The 26,237-nt window shown below is 45.1% G+C and overlaps 1 protein-coding gene across 6 annotated transcripts in view; it reads left to right on the top strand.

Moving 5' to 3' along the window:
- The first annotated feature begins 1,617 nt into the window (after positions 1-1,617).
- Positions 1,618-26,237, top strand: part of LOC134355399 (plasma membrane calcium-transporting ATPase 1-like) — a 357,414-nt gene continuing 332,794 nt past the window's right edge. For 2 of the 6 annotated variants that reach the window (XM_063065221.1, XM_063065219.1), the window contains exon 1: positions 24,064-24,622. The gene's annotated coding sequence lies outside the window, so the exon portion shown is untranslated. Of the gene's footprint in view, positions 1,767-24,062; positions 24,623-26,237 lie in introns of those variants that run through there. The other 4 variants (XM_063065218.1, XM_063065211.1, XM_063065213.1 and 1 more) reach the window with 3 other exon arrangements.

Here is a 26,237-nt window from a genome sequence, read left to right on the forward strand (position 1 = left end):
CACACACACACACACACACACACACACACATTCACACACGTGCGCACGCGCACGCACGCACAGAGTTATCAACAGCAGATTTCTGACTGGTCCACCAGCTTAAGAACACTGCCTCATTATCCCTCTTTTTTGCACTATTTAATTATTTTTGTAATTTGTCGTACTTTTATGTCTTTGCACCATACTGCTGCTGCAAAGTAACAAATTACACATCATCTGTCAGTGATGATAAATCAGATTCCAATTCTTATTCTGATTCCTCGCAAACTCCGAATGAAGTAGAGCCTCTGGTGTGTTGGCCCCAGGATAGGTGTTAATTTTTATTTATTTGTTTGTTTGTTTAATTATTTTATTGAGATACAGTGCTGAACAGGCCCTTCTGGCACCTTGAGTTGTGCTGGCAGCAGCCCCCCTGATTTTAACCCTCGCCTAATCACAGGACAATTTACAATCACCAATTAACCTACCAACTGGTACATCTTTGGACTGTGGGAGGAAACCGGAGCACCCGGAGGAAACCCACGCAGTCACGATAGGAAAGTACAGACTCTGCTGCCACAATGAGGCCTCGATAAAGTATGACTATGACTATGACTATGACTATGAGAAGCAAAACGTCATGTTCTGTCTGGGTAGCGTCCAAGTTGCTGGCATGAACATTGATTTCTCTAACTTCCAGTAGTTTCTTCCCCCCTCTTCTCTCTTTGTCCATTCCCCATTCTGGCTCCCTTCACTTTTCCTCACCTCCCTCTGGTTCCCCTCCCTCCCTTCCCTTTCTCCCATGGTCCACTCTCCTCCCCTATCGGATTCCTCCTTCTTCTCCCCTTTACCTTTTCCACCTCTCACCTCACAGCTTCTTACTTCATCCCCCACCCATCCACCCAGTTTGGTCTCACTTATCATCTGCCAGCTTCTACTCCTTCTCCTCCCCCAGCCTCTTATTCTGGATTCTTCCTCCTTCCTTCCCAATCCTGGCGAAGGGTCTCCGCTCAAATCATTGACTGTTTATTCCCCTCCACAGATGCTGCCTGACCTGATGAGTTCCTCCAGCATTTTTAGGGTGTTGTTCTGGATTTCCAGGATCTGCAGAATCCGGCAGCATCTATAGGAAGAGGTACAGTCAACGTTTCGGGCCGAGACCCTTCGAGACCCTTTGGCCCAAAATGTCGACTGTACCTCTTCCTATAGATGCTGCCTGGCCTGCTGCATTCACCAGCAATTTTTATGTGTGTTGCTTGAAATTCCAGCATCTGCATATTTCCTCATATCCGCAGAATCCCGTGTGTTTATGGTTCATCTAATCCGTTGTGCATCCAAAGCCTCCTTGAGTTCTTTCCCAATGACATCTATCTCCCCCTTAAAAAAAGCAGTGATGCGTCCTCTCTCACATTGAGAATTGCATATCCCAACAGCATTCTGCATTGAGAAGATTACATTTTGTTTCTGCCGATTGTCTCGAATGCATGCCCTCTAGTGGAAATCATTCTTTCCTCCGCTCCCTTCAGCAAAATCCCTTACAATTTGCAGAAACATCACTGCCTGGATCACACTGGCTAATTCCGGTGACTCCAAGCCAGAACTGCTGGCATTTAGCCACTGAAGCTATACTACGTCTGGGACTCCCATGCCACACCTGGTCAGCTGCAGAAGTTTTGCGTACTGACAAGATTTCGAAAGGCTGAACTGAAGTGAATCAGTTCTGACACAGAAGCTCGACACCCTACTAATTTCACTGATTATTCTACGGCTTAGGAGCTTTGAGAAAAGTAAGTAACTTCTCCTTTATTATTTCACTTTAGGTTAATGTGGTTTATCATTTGTTTTATTATTAACATGACTTTAATATCTTTAAATGTTAAATCTCTTAAAATTAAAGCCACGCCAAGGTAGCGTAGGCGTTAGCGCGACTCTATTGCTGTTCAGGGTGTCGGAGTTCGGATTCAATTCTGTAAAGAGCCTCTGTGTGTCCTCCCTGCGGAATGCCTGGGCTTTCCCCGGGTGCTTCCACATGGTTTAAAGACATACCGGGTGGGTCAGTTGGTCACTGTAAATTGTCCTGTGACTAGGTTAGGGTTAATCGGGGTTGTCAGGGGTTGCTGGGGTGTTGTGGCTCGAAGGGCTGGCAGGGCCTACTCTGCACTTCATCACTAAATAAATAAAAAGACGTTGTGTGTTTCGATGCTTTGATGCCCATGTGACAAATAAAGCTAAAGGCAACATGCTAATTTGTTTTTGTTCCAGATTCCAGCATCTGCAGTCTGTTGTGTGTAAGCATTAATCCTGTGTTATTCACCCCATCAGCTCCCAGCAGATCACAGATTGCAGAGATGAGGAGGAATTTCTTAAACTGGAGGAATTTCTTAATCTGTGGAACTAATTTGCCACAGACGGCTGTGGAGGCCAAGTCATTGGGTATATTTAAGGCAGAGGTTGATAGGTTCTTGATTAGTCAGGGTGTCAAAGGTTACAGGAAGAAGGCAGGAGAATGGGGTTGAGAGGGATAATAAATCAGCCATAATCGAATGGTGGAGCAGACTCAATGGGCCGAATTGCTTAATTCTGCTCCCATGTCTTATGGTCTAATATTTTTAAATTATTTTTAATGTCCTTGTATTGCTTAATATTCTAGTTCAAGTTTATTGTCATGGGCATTCGTACCCAAGGTATAAGTCAATTCGTCCATAAGATCACAAGACGTAGGAGCAGAATTAGGCCATTCAGCCCATCGAGTCTGCTCCACCATTCCACCATGGCTGATTCCGGATCTCATTCAACCCCATACACCTGCCTTCTCGCCACATCCTTTGATGCCCCGAGCGATCAGGAAACGATCAACTTCTGCCTTAAATATACGCACGACTTGGCCTCCACTGCAGTCTGTGGCAGAGCATCCACAGATTCACTACTCTCTGGCTAAAAAAAAATGCCTCCTTACCTCTGTTCTAAAGGGTCGCCCCTCAATTTTGAGGTTGTGCCCTCTCGTTCTGATTACCCTCACCGTAGGAACATCCTCTCCACATCCACGCTATCTAGTCCTTTCAACATTCGGTAGGTTTCAATGAGAACCCCCACCCCCCCACCCCAGCATTCTTCCAGTCAAGTTTATTGTCATTTAACTATATTCATATATATAGCGTATATGACCATATAATGTATATCGAAATGATATAACATTTCTCTGAATCAGGGTGCAAAGCACAGTTTTAAACATAACACACAATAACAATAACTTATGAAGGTAAGGATAAAATCACAGGTGAATCACACATAAATAACAAACTAAAATGTATTAATATTAAGTATTGTAAAGTACAGAACAGATTTACCAGTGACACTTGGAATACGATACAGCAGGGAGTTCAGAAGCCTAATGGCCTGGGAGAAGAAACAGTTTCCATCCTGACCGTTCCTGTCTTTATGCATCGGAGTCTCCTGCCTGATGGTAGAAAGTCAAAGAGGATGCTGGATGGATGGGTGGGATCTTTAATAATATTAAGGGTCCTGCATACGTAACACTCCTGGTAAGTGTCCCTGATGGATGGTAGGGAGACCCCTATAATCCTTTCAGCTGTTCTCACAGTCCTTTGTCGGGATTTGCGGTCTGATGCTCGGCTGCTCCCAGACCAGATGGAGATGCAACTTGTCAGGATGGTCTCAATGGTGCTCCTGGAAAACACAGTTAAGATGGGGGGTGGGAGCCTCACACCTCAATCTCTTTAGGAAATGGAGACGCTGCAGTGCCTTCTTGTTCAGGGAGGTGATATTAAGGGACTAGGTGAGGTCATCCGTGATGTGAGCTCCCAGGAACGTGGTGCACTTAACTCTCCCCACGGAGGAGCCTTGTATTCGTAGAGGGGGATGGTTCATCTGCTCCTTCCTGAAGTTTCATAGCATGAAAATTTCATGCAATGAAAGCTAGCTTTTGCAGCATTAACCACATGACAAATTGAAATTCCATAAATTTAAACTAACATCAATTCTGCATTATTTTCACGACAGGATAAACAAAAATAAACATGATGATATTAGTGCAAGTTGAGGGAAACGTAGGCCAAGGTACAATTGGGGTTTTTCGGGTAGATTCAGGGACGTAATGGCAGTGGCGAAGAAGCTGCTGTTGAACCTTGAAATGTGGGTCTTAAGGCTCCCCTACCTCCTGCCTGATGACAGCATCAAGACGAGACCGTCAAGGAGGAATGTCTCTGAATGGGAAGAGTTATTTAAAAGCCATTAGAAATCACACACTGCTTTTACGTTGAGCAAAACATGGGGCAAAACACTAGCGTTGCAGTTAGTGTAACACTTTACAGCACCAGTGATTGCGATTGCAATCAGGGTTCAATTCCCGCCACTGCCTGTAAGGAATTTATACGTTCTCCTCGTGACCGCTTGGGTTTCCCCCAGGTGCTCTGGTTTCCTCCCACATTCCAAAGGCGTACGGGTTACGGTTAGTAAGTTGCGACCATGCTATGTTGATGCCGGAAGCATGGCGACTCTTGTGGGCTGCCCCCAGCACATCCTTGGATTGTGCTGGTTGTTGGCGCAAATGACACATTCCACTGGAAGCTTTGATGCACGTGTGACAAATAAAATGAATCAATCCAGAGACATTTTTCCAGGGCAGAATTGACTAATATGAGGGGGTATAATTTTAAAGCAATTGGAGAAAAGTGTAGAGGGGGGATATCAGAGGTAAGTTTTTTACACAGAGTGGAGGGTGAGTGGAATGCACTGCCAGAGGCAGATCCTTTAGGGACATTGAACAGACTCTTAGATAGGCACATGGATGATAGAAAAATGGAAATCTATGTGGGAGGGAAGGGTTAGATTGACCAGAGTAGAGTAAAAGGCTGGCACAACATCATGGGCCGAAGGGCCTGTACTGTCACATTCTATGTTCCAGATTACAGGCCAGCTTTGTTGTTGACCTTCTCGATTAAGGGATTATTAATTGAAAACTACTGCTTTGAAATGGCTATTTGCGTTATCCAATCGGTTACTTGTCTAAATGGAGCAGAGGACATGAGAAGTGCTGTACTTTGCTGGGATTGCACTACACTGTGGGCCGATGGGCCTGTATTGAGCTACATTGTTCGATGTTCTATGTAATTACAATATGACAGCTTCCTGGTTATTTGTATTGATTACTTTTTTTTTCCAGTTGCTTTTTGAAAATGAGTTCAGTTTGCTTTGGTGGACATGTGACCAGTGTAGACCTCTATATCACTGTTCTGGTCCAGTGCGTGTAAACATTTTTCCACCTCAATTGTTTTGCTTGTTTACCTACCCTCAAAAATAAATTAAGTTTCATTTAATATTTAATGACCAGGACTCCCATTTTTTTGCCTTGTTTTCCCAAGACATTAGCTTTGAAGTTGGCTGTACCACAAAACTGTGCTCCTGAAGCCATAATCGAGCCGGCCGGTGGTGTAGTGATGTCAGCACTGGGCTTGGGAGGCGAGTGGCCCCGGGTTCAAATCCGGCCGGATCCTTGCGCACTTTCCATCCGTGCTGGGTTGAGTGTTAACCTAGCAACTCGGCCTCGTGAAAAACAGACAGAAACGCTGAAGAGATGACAAGGTTGCCACCGGCTGCGTCACAAGGCATGGAGAGGAATATCCATGAAGCCATGATTCCATCCAAGAGGACATAAACTTACAAGGAGGCTTGTGTGCCTCAGTGGCCCGGAGACAATAGACAATAGGTGCAGGAGTAGGCCATTCAGCCCTTCGAGCCAGCACCGCCATTCACTGTGATCATGGCTGATCATCCACAATCAGTATCCAATTCCTGCCTTATCCCCATAACCTTTGATTCCGCTATCTTTAAGAGCTCTATCCATCTATTTTTTGAAAGTATCCAGAGACTTGGCCTCCACAGCCTTCTGGGGCAGAGCATTCCATATATCCACCACTCTCTGGGTGAAAAAGGTTTTCCCCAACTCCGTTCTAAATGGCCTACCCCTAATTCTTAAACTGTGGCCTCTGGTTCTGGACTCACCCATCAGAGGGAACATGCTTCCTGCCTGCAGCGTGTCCAATCCCTTAATAATCTTACATGTTTCAATAAGATCCCCTCTCAGCCTTCTAAATTCCAGAATATACAAGCCCAGTATCTCCAATCTTTCGATATATGACAGTCCTGCCATCCCAGGAATTAACCTTGTGAACCTACGCTGCACTCCCTCAATAGCAAGAATGTCCTTCCTCAAACTTGGAGACCAAAACTGCACACAATACTCCAGGTGTGGTCTCATCAGGGCCCTGTACAGCTATGTTGGCTGGAGTCAGGGCCTTGTGCTTTGGCTTTTGGTACCATCACTCATGCCTAACAGGTCACAGGGTAAAGGTCAGACTAAGAGTTCAGTGGTTCAGCTCAGGGCTAACAACCCTGACTGGCCAAGAAATATAATTGTTACTGAAACAGCAATGAAGAATCCTTCTATACAGACAGAGATGGAGGACCTGCATTGTTGCCCCAAACGCCAGTGGTGTAACAGGCCGTGAGTAAAGCTATAATCCAGATCAATAACATAGATAGCGGGAACAATTTCCATGTTTCCAGAGGAGTGACATTGTTCCCATCAGATCAGTCCTTGCAATAATGCTTCATTTTGAACTTCCCATCTCACTGCTCCCTAAACTACCAATCACTTTAGATTTATCAATATTATTAATAATGCATTTTATCAAACAACTAAAGGAGCTCTTGATCATTCCATTATGGTACAAGAATATTTGGACAATGGTTTTTTTTATGGTGTTAATAAGTAACGCACTGAGTTATTTATTATTCTAAAAATTGCTCTCATGTAACTATTTAAGTTACGCAATTAATCCCTTTGATTCACTTTCAAAATCCTCCACTTTTTTGTTTCTGTTTTTGTTGTGTATTTAAAATTTCATATATATATATATTGATGAAGTATTCTTATTTGTTTAAATTATTCATTATGGGTTATATGTAAAATACAAGAATCGCATATGTCAAGACGCTGCCATGTGATACAAGCGGGCCTCGCTTAAAGTAAACATAAAGTTACATCCACATTTCAGACTCCCTTGTCTTCGTTTGAAATAGTTTAATGCTTTGAAGTCACAAAACATAGCAGTTTTGTCTTTAACAGTGTTTGAATAATTGTGAAGGGCCCTGTGGTCTATCACCCGTGATATTTGTGGGTTCTATTTCACTGGCAAAGGACTTTTGTCTATTTTTGTTGAGTTTTATCGGCCCTTTTTGTGCTAAATACACTTGATAAATTGGTGAATTGGTTTATTATTGCCATGTGTACTGAGGTACAGTGAAAAACTTTGTTTGCACCCATCCTTACGAATCATTTCACCACTACAGTGCACTGAGGTAGTACAAGGGGAAACAATAACAGAATGCAGAATTAAGTATTACAAAGAACATAGAACATTACAGCACAGTACAAGTCTTTCAATATGCAAACACGAGGAAATCTGCAGATGCTGGAAATTCAAGCAACACACACACAAGATGCTGGCGGAACGCAGCAAGCCAGACAGCATCCATAGGAAGAAGGACAGCTGACGTCTCGGGCCGAAATGTCGACCATGCTTCTTCCTATGGATGCTGTCTGATCTGCTGCATTCCACCAGCGTTTTGTGTGTGTTACAAGCCTTTCAATGTTGTGCCAACATTTTAACCTACTGCAAGTCCAATCAAACCCTTCTCTCCTACATAGCCCTCCATCTTTCTATCATCCACGTGCTTGTCTAAAGAATCTCTTAAATGTCCCATTGCCACCCATACAAGTCATTTCATCACATCTGTACTTTGAGGTAGTAAAAGGGACAACAATAAAAGAATTGTTGGAGTCGGGTGGTATTAGAATGGTCTGGCATAGGCTCAACAGGCTTGGACAAGCGCAGACACAGGCTCTAAGTAAGTTTCCAGTAAGTTTATTTGGATACTACTGGGGGTTGATGATCTACCAGAAAGAAGCTGGAGCAAGCACGTCTCCAGCACTGAGTCTGGCTTTATGACTCAGAAGGGAAGGGGGGAGAAGAGCTGAGCTATAGTGATAGCGAATTCGTTAGTTTGGGGAACAGATTGTTACCTCCTGTATGCTAGGGTCAGGGACATCTTCAATCAAGTCCACAGCATTCTTAAGTGGGAGGGTGTGGTAAACCATATATATATATGTTGTAACTGGGTTACCTGTCTGGACACGCCCCTCTGCTGACTGCTCCTGTGGCTCCTCCCACAGCCCCCTGAATAAAGGCGATTGCGCCATTGCTCCTCCTCTCAGTCCAGGACAGACACTCAGCATGATGGAGGTCACATTTTACTACTAATAAAAACATTTCAGTATTTACTCTACTTCCAGTCTTTTGGAGTTATTGATGGTGCATCAGAGGGTGAATAGCACGAGGTCATGGTCCACGTTGGTACCAAAGGCATGGTAGGATGGGTGACGAGGTCCTGCAAAGTGAGCTCAGGGAGCTGGGTGTTAAGTTAAAGGACAGAATCTGCAGGGTTGTGATCTCAGGTTTGCTACCCGTGCCATATGCTAGTGAGGCCAGAAATAAGATCATCCACTTTGACAGGTGGCTAAGAAGATGGTGTAGGCAGGAGGGCTTCAGATTTTTGAATCATTGGGCTCTCTTCCAGGGAAGGTGAGACCTGTACAGAAGAGATGGTTTGCATCTAAACTGGAGGGGGACTAAAGTCCTAGTGGGGAGGTTTGCTAGTATTGCACGGGGATTTTAAATTAGAGTTGTAGGAGGATAGGAACAAGTGTGCCAGAACAGATAGTGGAGTGGTTGAGGAGAACGGTGTTGATAAGCCTACATACAAGCTCAGGAATCTAAATGCTGAGCGTGGTGGGACTAATGCTACATATATTTCAATGCAAGGAGTATTGAAGGAAAGATGGATGAGCTTAGGGCATGGATCTATGATGTTGTAGGTGGAATTATAATGTTGTAGCCATTCGTGAATTAGTTACTGGAGGGGCAGAACTGGCTGAGATTCTGATATTCCATTGTTTTAGACATGACAAGGCGGGAGGGATTAAAGGGGGAGAGGTGGCGTTAATAGTCAGAGAAAATGTCACAGCAGTGCTCAGTCAGGACAGACTGGAGAGCTCGTCTAGTGAGGCTTTATGGGTAGAACTGAGGAATGAGAAAGGTATATAGAACACCCAACAGACTACAGGGTTTAGAGGAACAAATTTGCAGAGAGATCGCAGACTGTACAAGAAACATACCGTTGTGATAGTAGGTGATTTTACCTTTCCGTATTTTCACTGGGGGTCCTATGCTGTGAAAGGGTTGGATAGGAAAGTGCTTGTCAAATGTGTGCAGGGGGATGCCCTTAATCAGCACACAGAAGTCCCAACTAGAGAGAGCGCAATTGTAGACTTCCTGCTGGGGAATGAGACTGGGCAGGTGACAGAAGTTTGTGTAGGGGAACACTATACAGCTAGTGATCAGAATGCCATTAGTTTCAAGGCAATTATGGAAAAGGATAGGTCTGCTTCTCGGGTTGGGCCTCTGTTTACGATACTCTGCTTTCACGGAGACCCTATGCAATACGACCATCACTTCTCCGTGGATTGTCACCTTGTCGCGGTGGAGAGGCTTGTGTGGTCCTGTGATCCCGAGAGCAATGCTGTCTGGAGCTATGCTCCTGGTAGGGTCACCCATGGTGATAAGGTCGAGGGCGAGGTCCCTGACAAAGAACAATCCAACCAAGACCTCAACGGTGGAACAGGCGGACGAAGTTACTTCGAACTCAACGGCTGTGAAGGCGGATGAAGGCTACAACAAATCCATCAGCTCCAATCGTCGTGGTTTCCATGACATTGGAATCAGTTGGCTGATTTGTGAAATATCGTGTGCTTCTTGGAGTGCAACATCAAGTACACGTTAAACAAATACGCGCACAGGCGTCTTCGCTCTGTGGGAATCCACTTGAGAGCCCATAAGTAGATCAACAGAATGAAGACTATCATCCTCGACCTCGAGGGATAGCCACAACGACAACTACCATCACTTCTTATCTGGAAGGTGTGAATGTTCTCCCATTACAGTATAATATTACGGTCATTCTTGCACTACCATCTCATCAGTGTGAACTTGGAAATCTTGTAAATCTTGTAATCTTTGACTTGTAAATCTTGTACTTCTTATTTTTAAGGTAACTTACTTTTTATTCTTTCTTACTTCTCTTCTAATATTTGTAATTCTGTGCACTTGTAATGCTACTGTGACACTGCAATTTCCTTTGGGATCAATAAAGTATCTATCTATCTACCTAAATTGGAGAAAGGCCAATTTTGATGGAATCTGCAAGAATCTGGTAAGTGTTGATTGGGAACAGGCTGTTTTCTGACAAGGCATACTTGGTAAGTGGGAGGCCTTGAAAACTGAAATCTTGAGAGTACGGAGTTTGTATGTTCCTGTCAAAAAAAGAGATAAGGATAGCAGGCTTGCAGAACCTTGTTTTTCGAGAGATATTGGGGCCCTGGTTAAGAAAAGGGAGGTGCATAGCAGGTATGGGCAGGCAGGAACAAATGAGGTACTTGAGGAGTATCAGAAATGAAAGAAAACATTTAAGAAGGAAATCAGGAGGACTAGAAGGAGACATGAGGTTGCTTTAGCAGAGAAGGTGAAGGAGAATCCTAAGAGATCCTCTAGATATGGTAAGAGCAAAAGGGTAGCAAGGGACAAATTTGGTCCTCTGGAAGATCAGGGTACTAATTTATGCTTGGAGCCAAAAGACATGGAGGGTTATCTTAAACGGATTTTTTAAAATCTTTATTTACTTGGGAGATGGACACAGAGTCTATAGAAGTGAGGCAAAACAGCAGCGAGTTCATGGACCCTATACAGATTACAGAGGAGGAGGTGCTTGCTGTCTTCAGGCAAATTAGAGTGGATAAACCTCCAGGGCCTGACGGGGGGTTCCTCGTCCCTGTGGGAGGCAAGTGAAGTACTTGCAGGGGCCATAGCGTAGATATTTAAACCTCTTTAGCCATGGGTGAGGTGCTGGAGGATTGGAAGACAGCTAAAGTTATTCCATTGTTTAAGAAGTGCTCTGGGAAATTATAGCCCGGTGAGCCTGATATCAGTTGTGGGTAAATTATTGGAAATTATTCTCAGAGACTGGATATATAAATATTTGCGCTGGGACTGATTAGGGATAGCCAGCATGGCTTTGTGGGTGGTAGGTCATGTTTAACCGATCTTATAGAGTTTTTTGATGAAGTAACCAGGAAAGTGGATGAAGGCAAGGCAGTGGATTTTGTCTGCATGGACAAGGTCCTGCATGGGAGGTTGGTCAAGACAGTTCAGTCGCTCGGCATTCAAGATGAGGCGGTAAACTGGATTAGACATCGACTTCGCAGAAAAAATGAAAGGGTGGTAGTGGATGGTTGCCTTTCTGACTAGAGTCCTGTGAATAGTAAATGTGCTGCAGCAATCAATTCTGGGTCCATTGCTGTTTGTCATCTAGATCAATGATCTGGATGATATGGTAAACGGGATCGGCAAATTTGCGAATAATACCAAAATTGGGGGTGCGGTGGACAGCAAGAAAGACTATAAAAGCTTGCAGTGGGATCTAGACCAACTGGAAAAATTAACTTAAAAATGACCGATGGAACTTAATGCAAACAAGTGCAAGGTGTTGTACTGTGGTAGGACCAACCAGTGTAGGTCTTATACGGTGAACGGTTGGGCTGCAGAAGGATTATGTTATTTTTTACAGTCACTCTAAGTTGATCTGCTATTCGTTATGCATTTACATGCATGACGGGATATTGCACGATTAACTGTTGATGAAGTATGTCCTCGTATCCCATGTCAGTCTCAAGTTCTGTTACTCAATAATATACACACGTTATGAATGTGTTTACTTCTAATGACCATTCCTTGCGTGTCTTTCTTCTCTTAACTGCTTGAGTGGTTTCAATTGTAAGTGGACCGCTCTCCTGAGAAACACTTGCAGCAGTCGCAGTCTGTGGTGTTGGTGGGCTACTTTGCATGCTGGCTGTACCTTTTCCGCATTTCCCGGTGCCTGCCCGCCTATTCAGCAGGACACCACTTTGTTATTAGTATTCTTATTTTTTCCCAGCACAAGCTGGTGAAACCTGAGGTACAGGCATAGCCGAGCGCGCTCATTTCTCAGTTTCTAAGAACTTTCGGACTATTCCAGTGGTGTTTAGTAGCGTAGCTTTATGGAGATTTATAGAAATATTGTTGTGTTGGCCTAATTGTTTAATGCTATTGTGTAGAGACTTTCTTCTTATTATTATTATTTTGTTTTTCTCTCTCTCTTTGCATTTCTTTGGCACGTTGGCCATTTGCTTGACTTTGTCATGTATGGTTTTTCATTGATTCTATTGTGTTTCTTTGAATCTACAATGAATGCCTGCAAAAAATGAATCTCAGTGTGGTACATTGTGACATATCTACACTTGACAATAAATTTACTTTGAACTTTGAAATCTTTTTTTAGTCTTTATATTCATGCAATTGTGTATTTTTTCAAATCCATTCAGTGTTTATCAGTTTATTTGTTTTTTTCTTCTTTATACCTTTTATCCTCCACTTTATTTTTTTCAGCTATTTCTAAGCATGGCAGGGTAATAATTTTAATCTGAAAGGTTTAAGTAGTTCTGCAATGTTTACTCTAAGTGTTTTCTCAAAATATTTGTCAAGTATCTTATCTGTCAGCTTCTTTCCAATCTATCAGGCCTCGGCTTGTATCCAGCTCATTGGGATTTCATTTCTGTTCTGATAATATCCTCAGTTGTTAAGATTGCTACTCCCTCAGTGCTTGCTTCCATTGGAAATAAAGTTCAAAGTTCATTTATTGTCAGAGTAAGTTTACCATATACAAACTTGAGATTCATTTTCTTGCAGGCACCCACAGGAAAATAAAGAAATGCAATAGAATTCACGAGGAATCATACTCAACAAAGACTGACAAATATCCAATGTGAAAACAATGTGAATAATTTTTAAAAAGTAAGCAAATAATATTGAGAATATGAGCTGCAGAGTGCCTGAAAGTGAGTCAATAGTCCATGCAGTCAGTTTAACACTGAGGTTCACAACCCAATTCTGGTACAGTAAAACAGACAGGCTGCTGAAAGAACTCGGCTGTGGGAGGAGGAAAAGGGGGGTGAGGGAGCTGGAGGAGTTTCAGGATGAAACCCTGCATCAGGACTGAGAGTGTAGAGGGGAAAATGCTCAGTATAAAGGGAGAAGGGGGAGTAGTGTGACAGAGGTCAGAGGGGAACTGGTGAACTAAGGGGTAGTCAAAACTGCCCGATGTATCAAGGACACCAGCCTACCTGTCATCAAGGAGATATATACAGAAAAGTGCCAGAAAGGGGCCAGCAGTATCCATGAAGGATCCCACCCACCCTGCTCACGGACAGTTTGTCCCACTCCCCTCAGGGAGGAGGCTACGTAGCATCCACACCAGGATAACCAGACTCAAAAACGGATATTTTCCACAAGCAGTAAAGCTGATAAACACCTCCACCCAACACACATCAAAGTTGCTGGTGAATGCAGCAGGCCAGGCAGGATCTCTAGGAAGAGGTACAGTTGACGTTTCGGGCCGAGACCCTTCGTCACACCTCCACACCCCAATCATCATTTCCTGTCAGTCATCTTATATACAGACACCCCTGTGCCTAGTGTCACTTTATGGACATGCAGTCAATCTATGTAGATAAGCTATATGAAGTATCAATATTTATTGCGTTCTTTATCTTATTGTGCGTGTTCTTTTCTTATGCTGCATCGGATGGGGAATAACAATTATTTTGTTGTCCTTTACACTTGTGTACCGGGACCAGCTTGAAGGAATTTTGAATTATAAAGGACAGGTGAAGAGTTGAAGATCAAGCTGGGTAGTGGAGGAGACAGAGGCTGATCTATGATGGTTGGAGGTTGGAAGCAGGTTAAAAAAAGGTTAGGTGGATCTCCTAGGAGGAGAGGAGGTGGAGGTAGAGACAACTTGGAGGTGATAAGCAGGAACAGAAAGGCTGACGGTGCTGGATTCTAGTAAAATATTTTTTTAAAAGCTTTATTTGTCACATGTACACTGAAACATACAGTGAAATGCGTCATTTTTGTCAAATCAAATCAGCGAGGATTATGCTGGGCGGCCTGCAAATGATGCCACAATTCCAGCACCAACTTAGCATGCCCACAGCTTACTAACTCTAACCCTTAAGTCCTTCGGACTGAGGGAGGAAATCGGAGCACTCCGAGCAGTCATGGAGAGAAGGCACAAACTCTTTGCAGATTGGAATCCAATCCTGATCCTAGAGTTAGTGCTATAAAGCATTGCACCAAAGGCTACACTACTGCGTCACACCTAAGTAAGAAGGGTGATACTGGGGGCCACCAGGAGGGAGATGGAAGGCCAACAGAACCAGAACTACACGGGGAAGGGGGTAGAAGTAAATTCCATTCACTCCACATTGGATATTCTAGCCCTGGTCTATAGCATATGAGACAAGAGAGGTTCAGCTTCTTGGGCTAGATGACCATACATTGAACTCTCCTCTTTCTTCATTGATATAGAAGGAAGAAAATAAATTGGAAATATATCTTACAAACATCCCAATGAAACTTCATCTGGCAATGACATTGCTCCTGAATCACTTCTCTTCTTAGGCAGATCCTATCGATCAAGGAAGAATTCCTTCCACTGCAGTTCTGTGGGTTCCAAGGCCAACCTGGGATCCACAGGTGTTTGATGGGATGGGTGGAAGATGGTGGGCTCCACCATTCTCTTAGGGTTTTTGAAATCAGCAGGACCATCTCAGATCCCAAGGGCAGCACGGTAGCACAGCAGTTAGTGTAACGCTATTCATCACCAGCAACCCGAGTTCAATTCCTGCCGCTGTCTGTAAAGGGTTTGTCTGTTCTCCCTGTGACTGTGTGGGTTTTCTCCAGGCGCTCTGATTTCTTCCCACATTCGGAAGACTTACGGGTTGGTACGTTAACAGGTCACATGGGTGTAACTGGGCTGGAGGGGACCGTTACCGTGCTGTATCTCTAAATAAATTAATGGCAAAGAAGGCGTGCTGACATCTTTACTCTCTTCGAAGGTTATGGAGGTTCAGTTTGTCATCAGCTATTCTGACAAACTTCTACAAGTGTACTGCTGAAAGTATCCTGACTGACTGCACCGTGGTGTGGTATGACAATGTGAATGTACAGGGACGTAAGAAGCTGCAGAGAGCTGGACTCTGCCCAGTACACCCCAGGCACATCCCTCCCCGCCATCAGCGGTATCTACAGGAGGCGCTGCCACAGGAAAACAGCACCACCATCCAAGGCCATGCCAGCTTCCCACAGCTGCCGTCAGGCAGGAGGTACAGAAGCCTGAAGTTCCACACCACCATGTTCAGGAACAGTTACTTCCCTTCAACCATTTAGTTCTTGAACCAACCAGCATAACCCTAACCACAACCTCAGTATAGCAACACTATGGCTTATATCCCTTACTTTCCAGTCCAGGTGAAGGGTCTCGTTGCAAATTGTCAACTGTTTATTCCTCTCCATAGATGAGGACTGATCTGTTGAGTTCCTCCAGCATTTTATGTGTGTTGCTCAGACTACTTTGCACTAATAAATTCTAATTATGTTCTTTCATGTATAATCTTGTATAATTAGTGTTTAAGTTATGATTTACTTGTGAGTGCTGTTTATCTGACTCTCTGTGTCCGTGATGCTGCTGCAGTCAAGTTTTTCATTGCACCTGAGCACACGTGAACTTGTGTCGATGACAATGAAATCAACTTTCTTTTCAACTTTCTGATCGCCCACTGTGAACTTGTTCATTATTGTCACTAGTACTGAGATACAGTGAAAAACTTTCTCTTGTCATGCCATCCAGACAGATCATTTCATCACATCTTGCAAGGGAAAAGCAAAAACAGAATGCAGAATAATGTGTTACAGTCACAGGAAGGTGCACGGCAGGCAAACAGTGAGAAGCTATAACAAGGTAGATTATAAGGTGAAGACGCAAACACGAGGAAATCTGCAGATGCTGGAATTTCAAGCAACACACATCAAAGTTGCCGGTGAACGCAGCGGGCCAGGCAGCATCTCAAATCTCTTACTAGCACTTCTTTCAGTTAGTCCTGACGAAGGGTCTCGGCCCGAAACGTCGACTGTACCTCTTCCTAGAGATGCTGCCTGACCTGCTGCGTTCACCAGCAACTTTTATGTGTGTTGCTTATAAGGTGAAGAGCCCACTTTATCATTCAATAGTCTTATAATATGGAGGTCGAAGGGAGTAGGTGGTGTAAATGGCTCAGCATGGACTAGATGGGCCGAAGGGCCTGTTTCTGTGCTGTACTTTTCTATGACTCTATAATAGTGCGATTATGTTACCTTTGTACCAGGTGTTGTGTGTTTTCAACTCTGAGTATCTTTTACCCGATGGAAGGTGGGAGAAGAGGCGATGATCCAGGTGGGAAACTCAGGGGTTCCCAGGAGTCAGTGAAGATGTTATACTTTTCAAGGAAGCTTTGAGAATATGCTTGAAATATTTTCTCTCTCCTCCTGGAAATATGTTAACTAAACAGGAAAATAGAAGAAGATTTATCAAAGAACTTAGAACATAGAACAGTAGTTCCCAGATTTAAGTTTATTTGTCACTTGTACATTGAAACATAGAGTAAAATGCATTACTTGTATTACCAACACACAGCCCATAACATTGTAGTGATATAAGAAAGCAACATTTCTCCAGAAGGAAGTACAGACAACAGCAGTAAGCTGAAACAAATTGAAGTACTGGAAGGTAGAAGATGTCAGACCTTAAGGGGATTTTAAAGCAGATGAATTATAAAAGGAAAGTTAAGGATGCAGGTTCAATACAGATGTACTGTGGAGAGCATTCTAACTGGCTGGTATTGGAGAGGGTGCGCCGGATCGAAATGAGCTGCAGAGAGTTGTAAACTTAGTCAGCTCCACCATGGGCACCAGTGCCTGTAGTATCCAGGATATCTTCAAGGAGCGGTCCTCGAGAAGGTGGCACCCAGCATTAAGGACCCCATCACCCAGGTCATGCCCTGTTCCCATTGCTACCATCAGGGAGGAGGTACAGAAGCCCGAAGGCACACACTCAATGATTCAGAAATACCTTCTTCCCCTCTGCCATCAGATTTCTGAATGGACATTGAACCCATGAACACTACCTCACTACATCTTTATTTCAATTTTTGCACTACCTATTTAACTATTTAATACGTATATATTTACTGTAACTTCACATTTCTTTTCTATTATCATGTATTGCATTGTACTGCTGCCGCAAAGTTAACACATTTCACAATGTATGCGGGTGACATTAAACCTGATTCTGATTCTGACTTGCTAGGACTGGCATGTCCCTCTCTCACCGAGCTATGAGACCCGCTGGCTGCTCTCAGCCAGGATGAACCCGTGGCCTCTACCACACTATTCTCTATTTCTCATTATTTATTTGTGTTATATTTCTTATTGTAACTGATAACAATTTTTATGACTTGCCCTGTACTGCTGCCGCAAAACAACAAACTTCACGATTCTGATTCTGAGGAGAAGTTTGGACAGGTACGTGGATGAGAGAAGCATGGGGGACTATGGTCTGGGTGCAGGTAATGGGACGAAGCTGGCATGGTGTAGATGGGCTGAAGGGCCTGTTTCTGCACTGCAGTGCTCTATAACTCTATAACGTGTGTATCAGGGAATGGGAGCTTATATAATTAGCTAGTTATCCTGATAACCGATGCTTCTGAAAACAGTATGATTCATCTCCATGGCGCAGTTTAGAATCACATGAGAGGTCATGAGGGTAGAGTTGACAATTTCTTCCCTGTGGGTCATTGTTGAACGAGTTGAGGTTCTATAAAAACCTCAGCTCTTCTGTTGTCAGTCATTATAAATCCATTTTGTAACTGGACTTGCTGGACCGTTAATGTTGGCACTACACAATAAACAGCACAGGCTGTTCCACCCTCTGGTTATTGTTCATCTTTGTACTTCGCGCTGAGGACAGCTGATAAAATGGTGAGGTGCTCCGGCTTAGTCGATAGCAGGAGTCTGTTCCTCTTTGCTGAAGGGGTCAAGGACTATAGATCACGGGGTATAAAACAATAGAGAAGAGAATTAAGAGTGGTGTAAGGACAAACCTCCGTGTGGTGGGTGCAATGCTCCCTGCACACGGGAACATGCGCACACGTCTTTTGCTACTAACGCACAAAGGAACTTAAACTGCACACAAAAGGTTGTCACCCTCTACCTCGTTGGCATGTTACGTATATTTCACGATCACACACAATCACATTTCTTTTTTCTGGTTTCTAGGTGCGGACGGCATTGACAACGTGGAGTTTGCAATGATTAGTCTGGAGATTCCAGAACCGGCTTACTTATACAGTTCTTATTGAAGAGATTATTCAGTGCGCATGTTATTGTCATTTGGGCAAAGAATTGCACAGCACAAGATAGTTGCGCACTCTGGCCTTTACAAATTAGAGGGGACATTGGGTGTGTGGTTAGACTCTAGATCTGCTGTCTACAGTTGGTGTCGGGTGAAGAGGTGGAGGGTAGCGTAGGCAGTGTGGCACAATTACATCACCAGTGACCCGTGACCAGTCCAGCCGCTGTCTGTAAGGAGTTTGGATGTTCCTCCTGTGACTGTGTGGGGTTCCTCTGGGAGTTCCCGTATCGGAGTCGGGTTTATGTGGTGGAGGGGGTGGGGGGGGGGCCACAGTAGAGTAGCGGTTAGTGTAACGCTATTACAGTGCCAGTAACCAGGGTTCAATGCCTGTCACTGCCTGTAAGGAGTTTGTATGTGACTGCATGGGTTTCCTCCGGGTGTTCTGGTTTCCTCCCACAGTCCAAAGACGTGTGGGTTAGTGGGTCACGTGGGCATGATTGGGCAGCCTGGGCTCTTTGGACCAGAAGGGGCCTGTTACTGTGCTGGATCTCTAAGTAAATAGTAAAGATGCAGAGGCAGAATCTACTCTGGTCTTCAAGAGGGAATTAGTCAAATTGAGTTTCACAGGGCCGCCGAAAGAGTGAGAGCCGAGGAATGGAACTACAGAGGTACAAGAGACTGCAGGTGCTGGAAATCTGGAACAACACACGATGAGGGGTTACATTCTCAGAATATGCAGTAGACCACTTCGGACTGAGATAAGGAGAAATTTCTTCAACAGAGGAAGGATATAAAGATTAGCTTTATTTGTCACGTGTGCATCAATGAATGGGGGGGTGGAGTTACTTCTCTACCAAAGGAGGTGAAGGTGCTCCTTCCCTCCGCTAGCCTGCAGGTCACCCTTGGGCAAGGTGTAGCACCTGCTTAGCCCCCGATCAGGGTCATAGAAAGCCATGGGATCAGGTGGTGGATGGTCGTATGAGCGGCTGGTGCGTATCACAAGTCCTGGTTATATGGCCACTGACACCAGGCAGACAATCTCTAAATTGATAATGGTCGGGGTCACCTGTCTTGTAAAGTCACTGCCCAGAAGAAGGCAATGGCAAACCACTTCTGTCGAAAAATTTGCCGAGAACAGTCCTAGACCATCGATCACCTCCATCCTACGACACGGCACATGATGATGATGTCATACGACAAGGCACATGATGATGATGATGATGGTGCACATCTAAACACATAGTGAAATGCATCATTTGAGTCAAATCAATTCAGCGAGGGTTGTGTTGGGGGCAGACTGCAGCTGTTGCCATGCTTCTGGTGCCAACGTAGCATGCCCACAACTTACTAACCCTGACCCCCTAAGTCTCTTGGAACGTGGGAGGAAACCGGAGCACCCGGAGGAAACCCGCATGTTCTCGTGGAGACCGCACAAACTCCTTACAGGAGACGGAGGGAGTTGAACCCTGATCTTACAGCAGGGGCTGTGAGGCGATGCGCTAACCGCGATGCTACCGTGCCACCCTTTGTATGGCAGGAACGGCTGTCAGTCCATTCAAAAGGGGATACCGAGGTGGAAGTGCCCGGAGATGGAGCCCAGCAAAAAGACCTGCCACGAATGGAGCAGCAGGCTTATGAGATCACAAGATGTACTGTAGGAGCAGAATTAGTCCATTCTTCCCGTTCAGTCTGTTCCACCATTCCACCATGGCTGATTTATTATCCCTCTCAACCTTATTCTCTTGCCTTCTCCCCATAACCTTTGATACCCTCACTAACCATGAACCTACAAAGCATATCCAATGACTTGGCCTCCACATCCGTCTGTGGCAATGATTTCCACAGATTCGCCAGCATCCGGCTAAAGAAATTCTCCTCAATTCTGTTCTAAAGGGATGCTCCTGAATTCTTGAGGCCGTGCCCTTTGGTCTTTGACTCACCAATGGAAGCTTCTCCTCCACATCCCCTCTAGGTGCAAGATTCAAGATTCATTTCCGGCACACAAGTGTAAAGGGGAACAAAATTATTGCTACTCTGGATCTGATGCAGTAAAAAAAAACACAATATGTTAAAGACCACCATAACAAAGAAACATGATAAACATAAATATATAAGATAGCTTATATACGTTGATTGATTGTATGTCCATAAGGTGAGACGAGGTAGAGGAGTGTCTGTACATAATATGACTTCCAGGAAATGATGGTTGGGGGTGTGGAGGGGGGTGAGTTAGTGGGTGGAGGTGTTGTTCAGCCTTACTGCTTGGGGAAAGTAACTGTTTTTGAGTCTGGTGGCCCTGGCGTGGATGCTACGTAGCGTCCTCCCTGATGGGAGTAGGACAAACCTTCTTCCACCTGACTAGATTTTCCATCTCACTTGTCACCCACGGTTCCTTCACCCTACCATTCTTAATCTTCCTCACCGGGACAAATTTATCCCTAACGTCCTGCAAGAGATCTCTAAACATCGACCACATGCCCATAGGACATTTCCCTGCAAAACACATCATCCCAATTCACACCCACAAGTTCTAGCCTTATAGCCTCATAATTTGCCCTTCCCCAATTAAAAATTTTCCTGTCCTCTCTGATTCTATCCTTTTCCATGATAATGCTGAAGGCCAGGGAGCGGTGGCACAACAATGTGGGCTGAAGGGCCTGTACTGTGCTGTACTATTCCATGTTCTATGTAAACAGCCCATGTGCAGGGTGGGTGGGATCTTCTGGACTTTCAATATTCAATAGGTTTTAATAAGACCCTCCCTCCCCCCACACTATTCTTCAATTTGCTGAAGTGACCAAATGGCAGCCTCCTGATGCTATTCCTTACATACTTCTTTCTTTCCACAGTCCCAGAGTCCAATAACTTGGAATTACATCTTCCTTCCAGTATAATGGTGACAAATCCTTCTGTATCTTCCCCATTGTCTCATCCCAAGGAAAGCAGAGCTAGACGCCTCATTCTAAATGTGTTGCAGCCAATCTTCTATACACATTTAACCTCACCTTCTTGCTTCCGTACTGCACTGCCCAAGAGTTGATAAACACAAGAGATTCTGCTGATGCAGGAAATCCAGAGCAACACACATGAAATACAGGAGGAACTCAGCAGGTCAGGCAGCATCTATGTAGGGGAATAAACAGTTGATGTTTCAGACTGAGACTCTTCATCAGGCATCACTACTGAGAAATTGGTATATTTGATATATTTAGTGTCAGAGAAATGTATACAATATATATCCTGAAATTCTTTTTCTTTGCAAACATCCACGAAAACAGAGGAGTGCCCCAAAGAATGAATGACAGTCAAATGTTACAACCCCCCACCTCACGTATAAGCAGCCGCGAAGTATTTTTAAGGCAATTTCGGCATTGCTAGGACATTTATAAGGGAATCCTATACTGGACATATAAGATTATTTAGGGATCAGACACGCTAGAGTCAGGATACATGTTCCCGATGTTGGGGGAGTCAAGAACCAGAGGCCACAGTTTAAGAATAAGGGGTAGGTCATTTAGAACGGAGCTGAGGAAGAATTTTTTCACCCAGAGAGTTGTGGATCTGTGGAATGCTCTGCCTCAGAGGGCAGTGGAGGCCAATTCTCTGGATGCTTTCAAGAAAGAGTTAGATAGAGCTCTTAAAGATAGCGGAGACAAGGGATATGGGGAGAGGGCAGGAACTGGATACTGTTTGCGGATGATCAGCCATGATCACAGTGAATGGCGGTGCTGGCTCGAAGGGCCAAATAGCCTACTCCTGTAACTATTGTCTATTGACTATTAGATTTATGGGACTGGAACAAAAGCTGGGAATGTTGAATCCCCTCATGCAGCTTCCATGGAGAGAGGAACAGAGTGGCTTTTTCCACACTGCTAGTTTCAGGAACAGCCTCCTTCACCACCCGCACAGCGGCGATCCTATTCCAGCAATGGAACACTACGGGCCACCGTTTGCGCTACCACAGACCCGTTTCGAATTCTGCATTTGCGGTACGGCCTTCACAGCAGCGTTAGCGGCTAACGCCACGCTATTACAGCTCTAGCAACACACATCAAATTTGCTGGTGAACGCAGCAGGCCAGGCAGCATCTCTAGAAAGAGGTACAGTCGACGTTTCGGGCCGAGACCCTTTGTCAACTGTACCTCTTCCTAGAGATGCTGCCTGGCCTGCTGCGTTCACCAGCAAATTCGATATGTGTTGCTTGAATTTCCAGTGTCCGCAGAATTCCTCGCGTTTATGCTACTACAGCTCGCAGTGTTATGGAGTTCGGAGCTAAATCCCAGCACTGTTCTTGTAAGGACTCCGTACGTCCTCCCCTTGGAACGCCTGGGCTTTCCCCGGGTGCTCCAGTTTCCTCCCACAGTCCAAAGACGCACTGGGTAGGTTCATTGGTCATTGTAAATTGTCCCGTGATTAGGTTAGGGTTAACCGGGTCTGACGGTGGTTTCTGGGGTGGCGTGGACTGTATTGCACCATATTGCTAAATAAATAAATAAATGAACAAACCTGGCTTTGTTCAGTCTTGTTCTTCACTCCCTTGTATAATTTATGTACTGTTTATGTATAATTTATGCTCAGTGTGCCGTTGGAATCTGTGTGCTTGTGATACTGCTGCAAGTTGATCTTTTGTTGTGCTTGCACCTCCGTACACGGCAAACGCAATGTGAAGGCTGCGGACGCCTGGTATTATTTCAGCTATTGTGCATCTTAAAAGCTTTTAGTTTTTATTTATTTATTTCAGTTTTTATTTGACTTATATGTTTCTGCATCTGCAAAATATCTTACTCCAATTTAAAAAGGAAGTATGCTGGGGATACTCAGCAGGTCAGGCAGCATCTATGGAGAGAGGAATAGACAACCTTCCAGGGCAACGACTTTAAATTAAACATTTTCCTATTGAAGGATAGGAATTTAAGACCTATAATTTAATTAGTGAGTATAAAAAACCAACAATCCTTTTCACTCTCCAGCGATAGCCTCCGACCCAAGTGTCTGGGTTTGACAAGGTTAAACTTAGACTTCTCCAACACGCGTCCCAAGATTTTAACTTGTCTTGGTATCGCAAGGCGTGCCGGAGGCTGTAGTTTACGGTGTGGCTCTGCGCTATCCAGTTACGCAGGAGAACGACGTAAGCAAACTACAACTCCCAGCCACCCGCACGCAGGGCGCATGCTCAGTCTCCCCTGCGCTTGTGCTAATCCTCTTTTCTGCTTCAACCCAACTTGATGCCGGCCCCGGCGGACAGGCTGATCTTTATTGGCTGCTTGCGTCAAGAGGGCCGCTGTTTTGAGTTCTCATTCGCCAGCCCGCACGTCAATCCACCGCTCCGCTCGCTCTCCCACCTTTGGAGTTGTGTGTGGGGGCAGAGGTAAAACAACCAAAGGCCGGGAGCGGGCAGATAGTCGGAGCTTTGCAACTGGAACGGGGAAGCCGGTGCGGGGAAGACGTCGGAGGGGAGGGAAAGCGGAGGTAAAGTTGACCAATGGGGAGGAAAGGGGGCGGGGTAGCAGGGTTGGTTGCACGGGCAGGGCTCCGGCTGCGCTGACTTGCGGCGGTCGGTCGGTCGGTCGGTCGGTCGGTCGGGCGGGCGGCGGAGAGAGGGGACGCGGGGCTGACCGGGAGCCTTCGGACACCCGCTGGACACTCGCTCAGACACCCTCCCCACCCCCTCCCGTCCCACCACCGAAACCCCCCCCCCGCCTCCCCCCCAAGCCCTGGTGGGGCAGGAGCCGGGACTCGAACCATCTATCCGCTACTCCCCGAACCCCGGTGGGGGAAGGAGCCGGGGCTCGAACCATCCACACACCCCCACCACCTCTCCTCCGCCTCACCTTCCTCGGACTAATCTGACAGACCGCGGGCTCTCTGCAACCCTGCTCTAATTCCGGATTTCTCCAAGCAAGCTGCCTCCCAGCATTAGCCCATATCTTTTATTGCCTGAAAAAAATATTGGGGAGGTTTTTGTCTTTTGGGTGGGGATTTTTTTTTCAAAAAAAAGCAATCTAGTGTGCTTTACCCCCCTCCTCTGTTGCAAGGAATCTCAAGGCATGCGAGTGAAGAGGCAGTCATTATAATACAAAATATCCGTGGCAGAGGAGCCAGAAGTTGTCAGCGAAGGAAAAAAAAATTTAAAAAGAAGTGGTTGGGGGAGAAAGAGAAGAAGAGGCGACCCGGATCGTTTGGGGGGGTAAGTTTGCAACTTGTGTTTTGCTGCATTGACATGTGAAGTAGGTAACTGGCTTTGCTTGGACCGGGCGGGGTTACTGCTGGTTTGTTTGATTTTCCCCTTGTCGCAGTTGGGGGAGATACCCCCGTTCCCTTGGTTGCCATGCCCTTTTCGAAGGTGGGCTGCCATCCTGAGCGTCGACTTCCCAGATTTTCTTTGAAAAATGGGAACTGATCGCAATTAATTTCTGAAGAGAAGCTGGATTTTCTGTGTGTGTGTGCGTGTGTTTCGGGAGGAAAATATTTTCAGCAGCTGCGTCTTTTATTTGTAAGAGCAACATTTGATTAACTGTGTTGCAAAAGTCTCGTCATCTGAATGGAAAAAATGTTCAGCGTGGATCGTTTCCCCCCCTCTCAATGAGGAGCGTGCTTTGTTCATTAAATTATTTTTTTTCCTTCTTCTGGATTGTTCTTAATGACTGCTGTTTATTATCCTGATCGCTTGCATCACTGTTTATAGCGGCTCCATTAGATGCACACCTCTCAGCAGGAACGTGTGGGTTTTTTTTTCCCCTATCGAGTGTCCTTGACTTTTCTTTTAGGACACCGTGCATTGCAGGACGTCGTGGTCGGTTTGCACACTTAATCTCTGTGTATGGGAAGGATTAAACATATTGTAGGTGTATCTACACCCAAACCGTAGTGTATTACAGTGCAGGTATATTGGGTGATGGGGAGGGACGCAGGAAGGGGGCGGGGGGGGGGAGGTTTGGGATCTACATTGCAAAGCTGCGTTTCCAAATTGTTCGCCAGAGCTGATAATGAGCGAGTTTCCATCCTCCCTAACTTTTCCGATCTCCCCCCCGCATCCAAGCAAGGAAATCGTTCAACGCCGGCATTCCCGAATAAATAGAAAGCTTTTTCGAAATGGTGTGCGGAGAGAGGGCGACAGAGGAAATAATTGGGACTAATAAACTGGTAGATGGGTTTTCACTTACCTTCCAACCTCACGCTGCAACAGTCCCTGTTCCATCCCGGCACCATACCCCCAAGTTCAGGGATGGAACCGGGAATCCCCAAAAAAAAAATCATTTCAGGTATCAGAGATTTTCCTTGATTTCTCTGCAGGAGCCTTATTTGAGCATTCCTGAGGTGTAACAACACTGTAATCTTCAGCATCCTTCACTGTGGGCAGGGACCGTCAGAGAATTAGAAGGATCTCTAAGCATTGTGATTTTTTTTTTGGCTCTTTAACCCCGTGGTGTGGCTGTAAATTCTCTGCAGACCTTTCTGAGTTTGGGAAGCATTTTTCCCTGTTGCTCATTGCCATGCTGGTAACGTGACCACTGTGGAGTCGATACTACCCTTTGTACGTGACCAGGATGAAGGAAACAGTGTCTGCAGAGGTGTCCCTACGATCGGTATTAAATCCTGAAATGTGCTTGCTGTATTGGCAACATGGCCGGGTAACTTTCACCTCTGGCCGTCTGATATTGGAGGATTACCCCCATCTTGTGTCCCCCAGGATCAATCTCCAGAGAAGCCAATTCTTAAAATGCTGAATAGGGCTTGTTAATGAAATATTTTACAGTCGCAAATAATTTCCAATTGTTTGCAATTAGATCCATAATTTCATT

Source organism: Mobula hypostoma, chromosome 13 (genome assembly GCF_963921235.1).
Source record: "Mobula hypostoma chromosome 13, sMobHyp1.1, whole genome shotgun sequence".
NCBI classification, from domain to species: Eukaryota; Metazoa; Chordata; class Chondrichthyes; order Myliobatiformes; family Myliobatidae; genus Mobula; species Mobula hypostoma.